At 42.5% G+C, this 16,036-nt stretch overlaps 1 long non-coding RNA gene across 5 annotated transcripts in view; it reads left to right on the top strand.

The window, feature by feature from the left end:
• LOC129482137 (uncharacterized) overlaps window positions 1-16,036 on the top strand; it is a 35,159-nt gene that overhangs the window by 7,660 nt on the left and 11,463 nt on the right. For 2 of the 5 annotated variants that reach the window (XR_008657618.2, XR_010120655.1), the window contains exon 3: window positions 5,371-6,056. This is a non-coding gene — a long non-coding RNA (uncharacterized lncRNA). Of the gene's footprint in view, window positions 1-5,370; window positions 6,057-6,395; window positions 6,673-14,593; window positions 15,436-16,036 lie in introns of those variants that run through there. The other 3 variants (XR_010120656.1, XR_008657617.2, XR_008657616.2) reach the window with 3 other exon arrangements.

Genomic DNA, 16,036 nt, shown 5'->3' with positions numbered 1-16,036 from the left:
TGCCTGGTTGCAGTTTTCTGTTTTTGTTTTTTCTATTTATCTGCTTAGTGTTCTCTGAGCTTCCTGGATCAGTAGTTTGGTATCTGACATTAATTTGGAGAAACTCTCAAGTCATTATTCTTTCAAACAATATGAATAATTTATTCTATTCTTTTATTTTTTCTCCTTCTGGTATTCATAATATGCATATATTATATCTTCTGTAGTTGTTCCATAGTTTTTGGATAGTCTCTTCTGTTTTTTTTTTGTTTTTTTTTTTGTCTTTGTTCTCTTTTATTGCCAGTTTGAAAGCTTCCTATTGGCTGGACATGGTGACTTAACGCCTGTAATCCCAACACTTTGAGAGGCCAAGGCAGGTGGATTGCCTGAGCTCAGGAGTTCAAGATCAGCCTGGGCAACACAGTGAAATCCCGTCTCTACTAAAATTCAAAAAATTAACCGGGCATGGGGTGTATGCCTGTAGTCCCAGCCTGGGCAACATGGTGAAACCCCATCTCTACTAAAAATACAAAAAATTAGCTGGGCGTGGCATCATGCGCCTGTAGTCCTGGCTAATCGGGAAGCTGAGGCAGGAGAATTGCTTGAACCTGGGAGGTGGAGGTTGCAGTGAGCTGAAATCACACCACTTCACTCCAGCTCAGGCAATGAAGTGAGACTCCATCTCAAAAAAAAAAAAAAAAAAAAAAGGAAAAAGGTTTCTGTTGATATATCATCATATATCATATCTTTCCTCACCATGTCCAGTCTATTAGCCCATCGAAGACATTTCTTCATTTTCTATTCACAGTGTTTTTTATCTCTTGCATTTTTTTGGTTCTTTTTTGTTTTTATTTTATTTTGTTTATTTATTTATTTTGGAGATAGAGCCTCACTCTGTTACCCAGGCTGGAATGCAGTGGCATGATCTCGGCTCACTGCAACTTCTGTTTCCCGGGTCTGGGTTCAAGAGATTCTCGTGCCTCAGCCTCACAAGAAGCTGGGACTACAGGCAGGCACCACCACCCCCAGCTAATTTTTTTGTATTTTTAGTAGAGACAGGGTTTCACCATGTTGCCCAGACTGGTCTCGAACTCCTGAGCTCAGGCAATCTGCCCCACTTCGGCCTCCCAAAGTGTTAGGATTATAGGTGTAAGCCACCGCTCCCAGCGTCTTTTTGGTTCTTTCTAAGGATTTCCATCTCTCTGTTTACACTGACCATCTGTTCTTGCATGCTGTCTACTTTACCCATTAAAGCTGTTAGTATATTAATCAAAGTTGTTTAAAATTTCTTGTCTAGTAATTCCAACATTCCTGCTATGTCTGGTTCTGATGCTTGCTCTGTCTTTTCAAAATGTGTGTTTTGCCTTTTAGTTTGCCTTGTAATTTTTTCTTCATAGATGGACAGGATGTACCGGCTAAAAGGAACTGCTGCAAATAGGCCTTTAGTAATGTGGGGGTAAGGTGTGGGGAGAGGGGAAGTATTCCTCTATGAACCCTGTGATTAGGTCTCAGTCTTTTAGTGAGCATGTGCTTCTGGAATGTGAACTTTACAAATGCTTCTCAGTTTTTTTCTTCCCCCTTAGATGGGACAAGATGGCCAGAGTGGGCTGGAGTTGGGCATTTTTCCCTTCTCCCAGGCCAGTTAGGCTCTGATAAAACTCCAGCAATTTAGGCTCTGATTAAATATTTCTCCCGAGGGCAGACTTTGTTAAGAACAGCATGCTCTGGCATGTTTCAAAATGGTTCTTTTTCTTCTTCTCCTGCTAGAAGCATCACAAGATTTTTCCTTAATATTTATTGTGAGAACCTGGTCAAACTCTTGGAGGTAAAACTCACAGAAGCTTGGGTTCTCCCTCCCCTGTTTCTGGTTTCTCCTGGAATTTTTGACTTTCAGACTTGTCTACACCTAGCCTCTGGCAATTCAATTACAGTTCATATTTTTCTGCCCTGGCATTGGTTCCTTTGGAGATTTCTGCTCTGGGTAGCTTGTGACTTTTGCACATACCTGTCTGCCTCTCCAATTTTGGGGATAGTGGTTTGCCCTGTGACCTCACTTTTCTTCTGGATTTAAGAAAAATTATTTCAGTTTGTTAAGCTTTTTTGTCTTTCTTTTTTTTTTTTTTTTTTTTTTGAGACAAAGTCTTGCTCTGTTGCCCAGGGTGGAGTGCAGTGGCGTGATCTCACCCATCTTTATTTCACATGGGAAGTATTCCTCAAATGTTTGGAGTGGGGGGGGTCTTGACTGTTTATATTTTTTAATGAAGTAATAAGTGGATTATGAGCTCTCTTGTGTGGAACTTGTCTGCTGGCCAAGATGATGGGACAGGAATGCTGATATTTTACTGTAATGGGTAGAATGCAGGGGATTTTCTATGGAGCCCTTAGATTATTTACAGAATAACGTTTCAGCGTGATGTGTGAATGTATGGGAAGTTGTGGATGGTCTCTGTTCCTCCTATCACACCCTCACCCTGGGGGTAGATTCTTGGCTGTAAGGCATTCTGCATGCAGAGGTGGAAGGGAAGGAAAACTGTTTCCTATGTGGAATCTTGGCCTTATATCTCATTCCTGTACTCAGTTGTCTCTGATATTTCCTGTTTCTGGAACCTTCTAGCATTCCGTAGTGTGAAATGTTTTTTCCTGGGCTATATCTCCCACCCTCCGCAGTTTATTCTGCTTCTCCCCCATCAGTTATCATTCCTTCATCAGCTATCTTCCAAAATTTCTTTGAAATCTCTGATCTACTAAATGATCTTTTCCCCATTCTCTTGTTTAGATCTTTATGTTTCTTTTCCCATTCCTTTATTTATATCTTTATGTCTCTTTTTATTTCTTAAGTATGATTTTAATGAAATCTTAGGAGGGTGAGATGATAAATCAAGTTTTCAATTCTAACAAGGCAAAAACAAGCTCATCAAGTGTTCACTAGTTGGGTGCTGTGGCTCACACCTGTAATCTCAGCACTTTGGGAGGCCGAGGTAGGGCAGATTGCCTGAGCTCAGGAGTTCAAGACCAGCCTGGCCAAGATGGTGAAACTCCATCTCTACTAAAAATACAAAAATTAGCCAGGTGTGGTGTTGGGCGCCTGTAATCCCAGCTACTCGGGATGCTGAGGCAGGGAGAATGCTTGAACCCAGGAGTTGGAGGTTGCAGTGAGCCTAGATCACGCCACCGCACTCCAGCCTGGGAGTCAGAGTGAGACTCTCAAAAAAAAAAAAAAAAAAAGTTCACTGATTAAATTATGGTCTATTCATACAGTAGAATACTAGGCATTCATTTAAAATGATGCAAGCAGGCCGGGCGCGGTGGCTCACGCCTGTAATCCCAGCACTTTGGGAGGCCAAGGCAGGTGGATCACCAAGGTCAGGAGTTCGAGACCAGCCTGACCAACATGGAGAAACACCATCTCTACTAAAAATACAAAATTAGCCAGGGGTGGTGACGCATGCCTGTAATCCCAGCTACTCGGGAGGCTGAGGCAGGAAAATTGCTTGAACCCGGGAGGCAGAGGTTGCGGTGAGCCGAGATTGTGCCGTTGCACTCCAGCCTGGGCAACAAAAGCGAAACTCTGTCTCAAAATAATAAATAAAATAAAATGATGGGAGCAGCCGGGCACAGTGGCTCACACCTGTAATCCTAGCACTTTGGGAGACCAAGGCAGCTGGATTGCCTGAGCTCAGAAGTTCGAGACCACCCTAGGGGAACATGGTGAAACCCCATCTCTACTAAAAATGCAAAATATTAGCCCAGCGTGGCATTGTGCACCTGTAATCCTAGCTACTTAGGAGGCTGAGACAGGAGACTCGCTTGAACCCGGGAGGCAGAGGTTGCAGTGAGCCGAGATCACGCCATTGCACTCCAGCCTGGGTGACAGAGCGAGACTCCCTCTCAAAAAAAAAAAAAAAAAAGGCCAGGCATGGTGGCTCACACCTGTAATCCCAGCACTTTGGGAGGCCGAGGTGGGCACACTTGAGGTCAGGAGTTTGAGACCAGCCTGGCCAACATGGAGAAACCCCATCCTTACTAAAAATACAAAAAATTAGCCAGGCATGGTGGCGCACGCCTGTAATCCCAGCTACTTGGGAGGCCGAGGCAGGAAAATTGCTTGAAGCCAGGAGGCAGAGGTTGTGGTGAGCTGAGATCACACCATTGCACTCCAGCCTGGGCAACAAGAGTGAAACTCCTTCTCAAAAAAAAAAAAAAGATGGAAGCATATATTTGTATTTTGAGCATCAATAACTAGGTAAGAGAAGTGCATTTTTAAAAGCAATGAGTTATAAAAGTACAAATTAGATATATATACATGACTAAGGGGTAGGAGAGTCCAGTTGTAACAATGGCAAGTTCTAAGAGATAAAATCCTAAGTTCTTTGTTTTTATTTCTGTGGACATCTCTGTGTCTTCTTGACTCTTTTATAAGTAGCATGTTTTTAATAATCAGAATATATATAAATCTATTTTTGAAGTAATATAATGACTAGCCTGGTACATAAAATTTTGCATACATCTTGACTTCTTTAGAATTAGTACCCAGGTTTAACTTATTTAGTTAAAAGAATAAATTTTTTTGAAACTTCACATACCTATTTTCAAATTTCCTCTTCAGAAGAAGTGCAAATGCATATTCACCAGCAGTGTTGGACAATGCCACTTCCCTTGGCCCTCACTAGAACTTTCTAAATCCTTAGCCAGTTTGATCAGTTAACACCTGTGGTTGCTTCTGATGAGTCATGTCTCATGTGATCAGCATTCAAGAAATTACTCCTTTCAAACTGGCTGTCCATATTCTCCAAAGTTTTGTTTTTAGCTCTTTCTATTGTGAACATTTATTGTCTGTCTGGTTTATCTTCTTATAAGCAGTTATCAAAAGTTTAATTAATATTTGGGGTACTTCTATACCCAGTCCATAAAAGTGTGACAACTCCTGAACTCAGTTAATCAGGTTTCAAAGTGATTTTTCCTGTGGTTGAGACAATATAGGGAGGGAATTAGGATTTGGGGATTTACAGTCAGACTGCCTGGGCTCAAATCCTAGCTCTGTGACAACTTACTGATTATAACCTTAGTGTAGTTAATGAACTAGACCCAGTTCCCTCAGCTATATAATGAGGACTAAGTCAACCTCTGCATATAAAAACATGACACAGTGCTGGGACATAATTCTCAAAGGGGTACTGCTGAATAGGTACAATGCTATGCAATGAATTGTGACCCCCCAAATTCATGTGTGAAAGCCCTAACCCCCAATATGATGGTATATGAAGATGAAACCTTTGGGAGGTCATTATGTTTAGATGAGATCATAAAGGTGGGGTCTCATAATAGTTTTAGTGCCCTTAAGAGACACCAGAGAACTTGCTTCTCTCTCTCTCTCTATCCCCGCCATGCAAGCACACAGCAAGGAGGAGGCCATCAGCAAACCGGGAAGAGGACCCTCACCAGGAACCACATCTGCCAGCACCTTGATCTTGAACTTCTCAGCCTCCAGAACTGTGAGAAATAAATGTCTGTCGTTTAAGACACCCAGTACATAGTACTTTGTTATAGCAGTCTAAGCTAACTAAGATGTACAGTTTTGTTATTAGCATTCTTCATGGGGCCTGAGAGTCTTATGAGAAATAAAAGGGAGGTAATAATAATAGACCATGACAGATGGGTTAGAAATGCAGGTGAAAGTAATAAATACAGAGTGATTGACGTTGATGCTTTTTATATATCTATCGGTGTTTACCCTCTAGCGTGTTTCTCTGGCAACTGTTCTCCCTAGCAACAAAAACCTGGTCTGCCTGAATTTGGTGCTAATTTTGCAGAAGATTATGGAGTGAGGTTTCTATATGAGGCTGAGTCATCCTGACTGTAAAATGGAGGTCCTGGAGTATGTATTTTTTTTTTTTTTTTTTTTTTTTTTTTTTTTTTTGAGACGGAGTCTTGCTCTGTCTCCCAGGCTGGAGTGCAGTGACATGATCTCAGATCACTTCAAGATCCGCCTCCTGGGTTCACGCCATTCTCCCGCCTTAGCCTCCTGAGTAGCTGGGACTACAGGCACTGCCATCACGCCCGGCTAATTTTGTTTTTGTATTTTTAGTAGAGACGGTTTCACCGTGTTAGCCAGGATGGCCTCAATCTTCTGAACTTGTGAGCTGCCCGCCTCAGCCTCCCAAAGTACTGGGATTACAGGTGTGAGCCACTGCGCCCGGCTGATCCTGAACTATGTATTCTGTGGCTTTCCTTCTAGATGGTATTTACTGTGTAGGGATTCACTTAATGGATGAGAAAGCTGGAATCTGTATGGATTTAGTAAAAGTTGAATTCTAAATGATTCATTTTTTTCTATTGGAATTCTGAGGAAATTTTTTATCTTCATTATAATCATTATAATGTAAGTTTTTCTTTTCTTTTTCTTTTTTTTTTTTGAGACGGAGTTTCGCTCTTGTTGCCCAGGCTGGAGTGCATGGCACGATCTCGGCTCACCGCAACCTCGGCCTCCCGAGTTCAAGCGATTCTCCTGCCTCAGTCTTCCTGAGTCCTGGGATTACAGGCGCACGCCACCACACCCGGCTAATTTTGTATTTTTAGTAGAGATGGAGTTTCTCCATGTTGGTCAGGCTGGTCTCAAACTCCCGATGTCAAGTGATCCACCCATCTTGGCCTCCCAAAGTGCTGGGATTACAGGCGTGAGCCACTGCACCTGGCGTAAGTTTTTCTTATCTTTCCAAGAAGACTTGCTGGTTTGTAGAGTTTTCCTTTTGTGTAAAAATACTCCTTTGTTACTAAATCAGAATTAAAGTATTATAAAATTTTCTACCCACAACACCATTAAGTTAACACCAACTACTTTAAGGTTCATCTGTTCATTTTATATGTGAACAATTTTATTCACTTGTTTATTCATTCAACATTATTTTTAAAACTTATTTTAATATTGCTACTCACTTGTAATATTCATGTAGTATTCTATAGAACCCCACTGTCTCTGACAGGCACATAATAAGCGCACATGTCATATCTCTGACATAACATGTGCGGCTAGTGAATGCCAGGCAGACCTCTCAAAGCAGTGCCCAACAGAGCAGGTAGTTTATCTACCAAAAGATGAGGTCCAGCCTTCAGCATTTTTAGGTTAAGAAGCTCAAGATTTGTAGTATTTAGATATTTTATTTTGATATATTGATTTAAATTAACCAATTTGACAAGAAAGGCATGAAACTTCCAGAATATAAATGAAATGTTATCAATAAATATAACTAGAAGGGAGAGGAGATTTGGAATCTATGAACATCTTTTTTAAATTTAATTTTTAGTTGACAAATATTAGTATTTGAACTTTTTTTTTTTTTGAGACAGGGTCTCACTTTTTCGCCCAGGCTGGAGTGCGGTGGTGCGATCTCGGCTCACTGCAAGCTCTGCCTCCCGGGTTCACGCCATTCTCCTGCCTCAGTCTCCCAAGTAGCTGGGACCACAGGCGCCCGCCACCACGCCTGGCTAATTTTTTTGTATTTTTAGTAGAGACGGGGTTTCACCCTGTTAGCCAGGATGGTCTCAATCTCCTGACCTTGTGATCCGCCCGCCTTGGCCTCCCAAAGTGCTGGGATTACAGGCATGAGCCACTGCGCCCGGCCTAGTATTCGAACATCTTAATGGATTCATTTTCCTCTGGAAGGAAAATCTACTTGGAACTTTGGGTAACTAGATGACCATTTACTTATAACACAGGGAAGGAGTTAAATCATTTTTAACACAGACCATCAGTAACTTTAACATATAAATTAACCTGTTATGAAGTCTATTGATCAGAGTTATTTCTGGAGGTACCCTATCCCTCTGCTGTCTGAGATGTGCCCTGGGATTCTTTTGTATTGAGACAGGGTCTCTGTCACCCAGGCTGGAGTGCAGTGGCATGATCATAGTACACTGCAGCCTCAGCCTCTCTGGTTCAAGTGACCCTCCCACCTCAGCCTCCTGAGCAGCTAGGACCACAGATGTGCACCACCACACCAGGCTAATTTTATTTTTTATGTTTTTGGTGGAGATGGCGGGGGTGGGTCTCACTATGTTGTCAAGGCTGGTCTCAAACTCCTGGGCTCAAGCAGTCCTCCTACCTCAGCCTCTCAAAGTACTGGGATTACAAGCATGAGCCACCACACCTGGCCTACATTGGTATTTTTTTTTTTTTGAGACAGGAGTCTTTCTTTGTCACCCAGGCTAGAGTGCAGTGGTGCAATCTCACCTCACTGCAACCTCTGCCTCCTGGGTTCAAGCGATTCTCCTGCCTCAGCCTCCTGAGTGTCTGGGACTACAGGCATGCACCATCATCCCTGGCTAATTTTTTGTATTTTTAGTAGAGACGGGGTTTCGCCATGTTGGCCAGGCTGGTCTTGAACTCCTGGCCTCGAGCGATCCGCCCGCCTTGGCCTCCCAAAGTGCTGGGATTACAGGCATAAGCCACTGCATCCGGCCTGCACTGGGATTCTTAACTGGATCCTGGGCTGATTGTTTTTCCCACAGTAGCAATGGGGTGGGAACTTATTAGCAGATAGACTAAAGAAAACTATCACCTGGAACGTGTGCAAATGAGAATTTAGCAAATGTGAAATCTTTCCCAAGAATGCCTTTAAGAGGCTCCAGACTAAGAGCAGAAGCAGAGTGGAAATAGGACTGATATCAAAGGGGTAATTGAAAGACAGTCTATCAAACCACTTTGTGCCAGTTGATGCTGTGACTCTCCCTACTCCAATCTTATATAGAAAGTGGCTAGCTGCAGCAGTCACTAAAGGAAAACTAAACTAAAAACCAAAATTGAAGGAGTCACTCTTCCCTAAAGAAAATGATCTGCCTTGGGAACAATCCAGTTTCTAGTGTAGGTAAGCTCTTCTCATTTTGGCAGTTGGAAGGGCCCTCCTTTCTGCCTTCTGCCTGTGTACCCTAAAAAGAAGCCTCCTAGTTGACACATCCACCATATATATACAAAGTTCACATTATCCCTCCTATTCCAGAGAGAAGTCAGCTATGAAAATTGAACCCACAGCAACAGATGAAACTCCAGCAGCTACCTAGTCATTTAATTATTTATTTTTAGATACAGGGTTTCATTCTGTCACCCAGGCTAGAACGCAGTAGTGTGATCATAGCTCACTGCAGCCTCAAACTCCTGGGCTCAAGCAATCCTCCTGCCTCAGCCTGCTGAGTAGCTGGGACTACAGGTACGTACCACCATGCCCAGCTAGTTTTTTTTTTTTTTAAGACAGAGACTCCCTCTGTCACCCAGGCTGGAATGCAGTGGCACAATCTCGGCTCACTGCAACCTCTGCCTCCCGGGTTCAAGCAATTCTCCTGTGTCAGCCTCCTGAGTAGCTGGGATTACAGGCACATGCCATCACACCCAGCTAATTTTTGTATTTTTAGTAGAGACAGCGTTTCACCATGTTGGCCAGGCTGGTCTCAAACTCCTGACCTCAGGTCATCCACCCACCTCAGCCTCCCAAAGTGTTGGGATTACAGGCATGAGCCACTGCGCCTGGCCCCAGCTAATTTATTTGTTGAGACGAGGTCTCACTATGTTGGCCAGGCTGGTCTCAAACTCCTGGCTTCAAGCAATCCTCCTGACTGGGCCTCTCGAAGTGTTAAGATTACGGGCATGAGCCATTGCGCCTGGCCCTAGTCCTTTGTTTTTATGCAAATCTTCTTAAATGTTCAACCCAGATTTACTAGACATTTGAAGAAAACTAACAGCAAGTAAGAAAAGGGCCTTACTGAACAAAGAGAGCTGTTCCCAGGGATTACAACTTATACAAGAAAAAGAGAAAACTTTGGAAAAAAATTTATGTATCTATGTATACTAAAAAAATTAGTATCTATGAAGAGATTTGAGGATATTGCATCGTAAGTCAAGAATAGGTTGCTATGGAAAAGGAACAATGCAAATAAGAGAACTCTTAGAAATTAAAAACGATTGTCAAAATAAAAATTTAATAGTGTTGGGATAACAAACAAAAACATCCTTCCCCAAAAGATCATTGGAAAAAATTATGTTAGTCTAGGATATCTACTAACTAGCTAATAGAAGTTAAGAAAAAAAAAATCAGGAAAAAAGTGGAAGCAAAGAAAAATAGGAGAACAAATAGTTCCAGTAACTTGGAGATACATGTCTTTATATTGAAAATGTACCAAGCATAGTAAATTTTAAATACACACACACACACACACACACACACATATATATACACACACATATCTGTACACACCGCAAATTTAAACACACACACACATACATACACAGAAACCTGTTACCGGAAAGGAGTCCCGATCCAGACCCCAAGAGTGGGTTCTTGGATCTTGTGCAAGAAAGAATTCAGGACCAGTCCATAGAGTAAAGTGAAAGCGAGTTTATTAAGAAGCAAAGGAATAAAAGTTGGCTACTCCAGAGGCAGAGCAGCAGCTTGGGCTGCCCCACTAAGGATACTTATAGTTACGTCTTCATTATATGCTAAATAAGGGGTAGATTATTCACAAGTTTTCCAGGAAAGGAGTTTAGTACTTTAGAAAGTACTAAAACTAACTTTAGAAAGTTAGTTTCCCGGAAGTAACCGTTCCTCCCCTTTTAGACCATATAGGGTAACTCCCTGACATTGGCATGATATTTGTAAACTGTCATGGTGCTGGTGGGAGTGTCTCCAAGCATGTTAATGTATTATAATTAGTGTATAATGAACCGTGAGGACAACCAGAGGTCACTCTCGTCACCATCTTGGTTTTGGTGAGTTTCAGTCAGCTTCTTTACTGCAACCTGTTTTATCAGCAAGGTCTTTATGACCAGTATCTTTGCTGACCTCCTGTCTCATCCTGTGACTTAGAATGCCTAACCTCCTGGAAGTGCAGCCCAGTAGGTCTCAGCACCTATTCAAGATGGAGTTGCTCTGGTTCAAATGCCTATGACAAATCCTTCAAGATTTTGGAATAATAAAGATTAAAGGAAGAGCCTAAAAGTTTCCAGAGAAGGAAAACAGAGGTTACCTAAACAAGAATGAGAATTGAAATGGCATCTGTTTTGTCATCAGCAAAAAGGTATACAAGAAGATACTGAAGCAGTATCTTCAAAGTCGGAACAGAAAGTTGTTTGAATCTATAATTCTATACCAGACAAATACATGAAAGAGTAAAATAGATATTTCAGAGATGCAAGAACTCACATTTATTTCACTTCTACATTTTTCTGAAAAAAATTTAAGGATATACACTGGAGAGAATGAAACATGTGAGCTAGTAAAAAGGACCCAACCTAGGAATGCAATGAAAAGAAATTCCAGGATGTTATCTTTGCAGAAAGCCTAAGAAATAATGGATCCTCATTTGAGCAGGATTCCAGAGGGTCAGCAGAATGCATTGAAACAAAAAGTAGATTCCAGTTAACAAATAGTTAAGATTAAGAAGCTAGATGATCATCACCAAAAAACGTAACAGTGTATGTTTCATTTTCTCAAATAAAGAGGTTAATAAAAACACCAAGGAAAGCATAGTTTTATAAGAACATGATAGTCCACATACAAAAGTTAGGCCAGGTGCAGTGGCTCACACCTGTAATCCCAGCACTTTGGGAGGCCAAAGTAGGTGGATCACTTAAGGTCAGGAGTTCAAGACCAGCCTGGCCAAGATGGTGAAACCCCGTCTGTACTAAACATACAAAAATTAGCCGGGCGTGGTGGCAGACACCTCTAATCCAAAAAAAAAAAAAACTTCTCTAGGAGATTTTTTTTAAATTTAGTTTTAATTATCTATATAATTTTGTGTGATGTGAGATAGGGACGTTTATGTGGTGTGAGATAGGGACCCAGTTTTATTTTTCACTTTGATTTGATAATCAGTAGTCCCAGATCTAGTCATTAAATGACTATTCCTTTCCCCCCGATCTCCAATGCCCCCTCTGTCATATCAAGCGTGCATATGTGTGGGTCTGTTTCTAGGACCTCTAATTTGTTCTATCGATCATTTTGTTTAATTTTCAACCAATACCAGAGTATCGTAATTACTATAGCTTTGTCATAATGATACAGGAGGTAGAAAGAAATTACTTAGGCAGATAGTGAGGTCAACAGTCTTCAGCAGAGCTTTCCCGTCTAACAAAAAGTAGTCCAAGAATTTTTTTTTTTTTTTTTGAGACGGAGTCTTGCTCTGTTGCCCAGGCTGGAGTGCAGTGGCGCGGTCTTGGCTCACTGCAAGCTCCGCCTCCCGGGTTCACACCATTCTCCTGCCTCAGCCTCCCAAGTAGCTGGGACTACAGGCTCCTGCCACCATGCCTGGCTAATTTTTGTATTTTTAGTAGAGACGGGGTTTCTCCTTGTTAGCCAGGATGGTCTCAATCTCCTGACCTTGTGATCCGCCTGCCTTGGCCTCCCAAAGTGCTGGGATTACAGGCATGAGCCACTGCGCCCGGCCAAGAATCATTTTTTTCCTAACAAAGAGCAGCCTGACAAATCAAGCTGCAAACATAACTAAGGAAGCTAGAGGCTTGCATGGGGAATGCTGGCAGCTGTGCCAATAGAAAAGGGCTACCTGGGGGCCAGGCATGTCCACCATGGAGGTTCCATCTTCCCTTTTTTTGTTACCATGTGTACAGTAATAGATAAATGGGCAACATGGCACAGCTCAGGCAGAGAACCAGCCAGCATAATAGAAGATTAGGGTGGGGGCTACCAGAAATTCATGCCCTATGCAAATGGCACACCTGGTATAACCAGTTTTTTGCACCCTACATAAATCAGACACCGCCTGTTCACCAGCTCATCTATAAAACCCCCTGCATTTCACCACAGAACTGGAACCTATTTTTCCAGGACCCCTCTCTGTAGCAGAGAGCTCTTCTCTTTCTTTCGCCTATTAAACTTCCACTCTTAACCTCATTCTTTGTGTGTCCTTGTTCTTGTTCTCTGTGGCAGTGGGACAACGAACCTTGGGTGTTATTCCAGACAATGAGGCTGTTTCAATAAGACTAGATAGTTGATAGAATAAATCCTCCCACCTTACTCTTCAAGAGTGTCTTGGCCACTCTTGGCCCTTTGCTCTTTTATTTGCATGTTAGAATCTATCAAGTTCCTGGCCGGGCACGGTGGCCGACACCTCCCAGGTTCAAACAGTTCTCCTGCCTCAGCCTCCTGAGTAGCTTTACAAGTACCCGTCACCACACCCGGCTAATTTTTGTATTTTTAGTAGTGACAGGCTTTCACTATGTTGGCCAGATTGGTCTCGAACTCTTGACCTCATGATCCACCTGCCTTGGCCTCCCAAAGTGTTGGGATTACAGGTGTGAGCCAGCGCACCCGGCCAGCTGTTTCTAAACATAGGGTTGTTATCATTTGGCAGGAGAGCAGCAGGTGCAGCATATAGGCCACATCCTTACTCCCATGATAACAAGCCACTTCAGCCCCTGATTGACTGCTGGTCGGGTCTCCGTTTCAGCCAATCCTTCACGGTGTAGCCAATTGGAGGCTTCTACAGGGCACCAAGGGGTGTTGCTAGGTTCCTTTAGCTTAATAAAAACCCTAATTGAGGAGGCTCTTGAGCCGCTTGCATGAGCCCACTCCCACTCTGCGAATTGTCTTTAATAAACCTGTGCTTTTACTCTTCCTGTGCTCCATTCTTTTGTTACTTTGTTCAATTATTTTTTTTAATTTTTTATTTTTGAGACAGAGTCTTGCTCTGTCACCCAGGCTGGAGTGCAGTGGCACGATCTTGGCTCACTGCAGCCTCTGCCCCCCCAGGTTCCAGCGATTCTCCTGCCTCAGCCTCCTGGGTAGCTGGGATTACAGGCGCACACCGCCACGCCTGGCTAATTTTTGTATTTTTAGCAGAGATGGGGTTTTGCCATGTTGGCCAGGCTGGTCTGAAACTCCTGACCTCAGATGATCCACCCACCTCGGCCTCCCAAAGTGCTGGGATTACAGGTGTGAGTCACTGTGCCCGGCCTTGTCCAATTCTTTGTTCAACACACCAAGAACCTCAACAACTCTATCCAGTAACAATACCTTTTCCACTCAAATCCCCAAACATTCTAAATGTGAGTGTTCAGATGTTCCCATACTTGTGTGAGAAGATCCAGGATAGTGATCAGTTCTCTATTTTTCCCGTTGGGACCTCAAACCCACAAATAAAAGCACATGTGGGAATTCCATAGAAGATCACTAAAGGTTCTCCCAAGTTCAACACAGATGAACCAATCCATTTGGACATATATACATTCATGGTTACATACAGAAGAAAATGCATTCTCTTTTGAAGAGGCCAGATGATGGTAATAATCTGTGATACGACACAACTTTAGAGGAAAATTTGTTCTTAATTGCTTAGTCCCTGTTGCTTGGTTGGGAAGGGAGGCATCTGTAGCATTCCCCTGGAGGCAGGAATCAACTATGGAATCAACAGTCAAGAACAGAGGGATAGACAGGTAGGTCCTCTATGCTTTTCCTAGGCTCTAGGAAGCATCAGTAAGTGAAAAACCACAGTTTTGTCTGGATGCTATAAGAAAAGTCCTGTGTTACTATTGGGGAAGATTGATGTGATAATGGCAACAAAGATAGTGGTGATGACCTTCCTTATTTGAAGACCTCTACATGTATTCTTTCAGAATGGTCCTAAAGAGAGGTAAGAAATGAGGCTTTATGAGAACCTGTCAGGACTGAAACTTCATGAAGACGTGTGTCCTGCTCTCTCCACAGCCCCATCAGCCAAACAGACTGAAGTGCCTCTGTGTTGTTACCCACAGGGTTCAACTGCAGAACAGCTGAGTTGTGTGCCCTTTGAACCTTAAAGTTAAGACCCTTAACAGTCATTCTAAAATGGTTGTCTGTACTCTTCTTTTGAGAGGATCAAATAAATCAATATTATAGCACTTTGAAAGAGTCTAAAGTGGTGTTATTTACCAGTGAACGTGAATCAAGAACTAGAGTGGGAGAAACCTTAATCCTTAACCTACTTAAGTTAGGAAGGGAGATTGGAAAGGATGGCTAGGAACAACCTAACTCAAAGGATACTCAAGTGTCAATCACTCTTTTATGTCCCTTCTTTTGTCAATCACCTCAATCACTCTTATGTCCTCTTCTTTTTGTTCTTCCCACCACTGCCTTAATGAACACATTCGTCATTTAATTATGCATTTGCCCTCATCCAGCAACCCTAAAAAACTTGCTTTCTCTGTTTCCAGTATCTTTTATACTGGCCCCTCGTTATTCTTTCAAACATATCTAGGCCAGGCGCAGTGGCTGACGCCTGTAATCCCAGCACTTTGGGAGGCCGAGGTGGGCGGATCACCTGAGGTTAGGAGTTCGAGACCAGCCTGGCCAACATGGTCTCTACAAAAATACAAAAAAATTAGCTGACCATGATGGTGGGTGCCTGTAATCCCAGCTACTCGGGAGGCTGAGGCAGGAGGATCGCTTGAACCTAGGAGCCGGAGGTTGCAGTGAGCTGAGATCATGCCATTGCACTCCAGCCTGGGCGACAAGAGTTGAGACTCCATCTCAAAAAAAAAAATATCTCTATCTATCTATCTATCTATCTATCTATCTATCTAATTACACAACTTCTATGGCTTAGACATCTTTATTGGCTCCTTAGGGAACTGCAGGATGGATTAAGTTATCTCCATGGTATATAAAGTCCCTTCCACTCAGATTTCAGCCTTATTAAATGTTCTGTAAGAATGAAATATTAACATATAATGGATGCAATCAATAGACACAAAGCCACATACAAGAAATAATACCTGATTATTAGCTAATCAAGTCTATAAATACCATGAATGGAGGCCAATAACACAAGCTCTAGGGTAACTACCTAGCAGAGCTAGGGACCTTGGGCAGTTGCTTAGCCTTTCTTAATAGGGTCTTCAGCTGTAAAATGGGGATACTTTTAGCAGATGATTTTCCACACTACACTCGAACTCGTAGAGTAAAAATAAAAATCTCTTTTCCAATAGTTAAGCCCCACACAGCTGAATCAACAATGCCATGTCTCAACATACTGGCTCCTGAGGCAAATAAAAAAAATGTGTGCCCCATACACTTTGTAA

Source organism: Symphalangus syndactylus, chromosome 5 (assembly GCF_028878055.3).
Source record: "Symphalangus syndactylus isolate Jambi chromosome 5, NHGRI_mSymSyn1-v2.1_pri, whole genome shotgun sequence".
NCBI lineage: Eukaryota > Metazoa > Chordata > Mammalia > Primates > Hylobatidae > Symphalangus > Symphalangus syndactylus.
The sequence above is the reverse complement of the archived record's forward strand: the minus strand, read 5'-3'. Positions and strand labels throughout refer to the sequence as shown.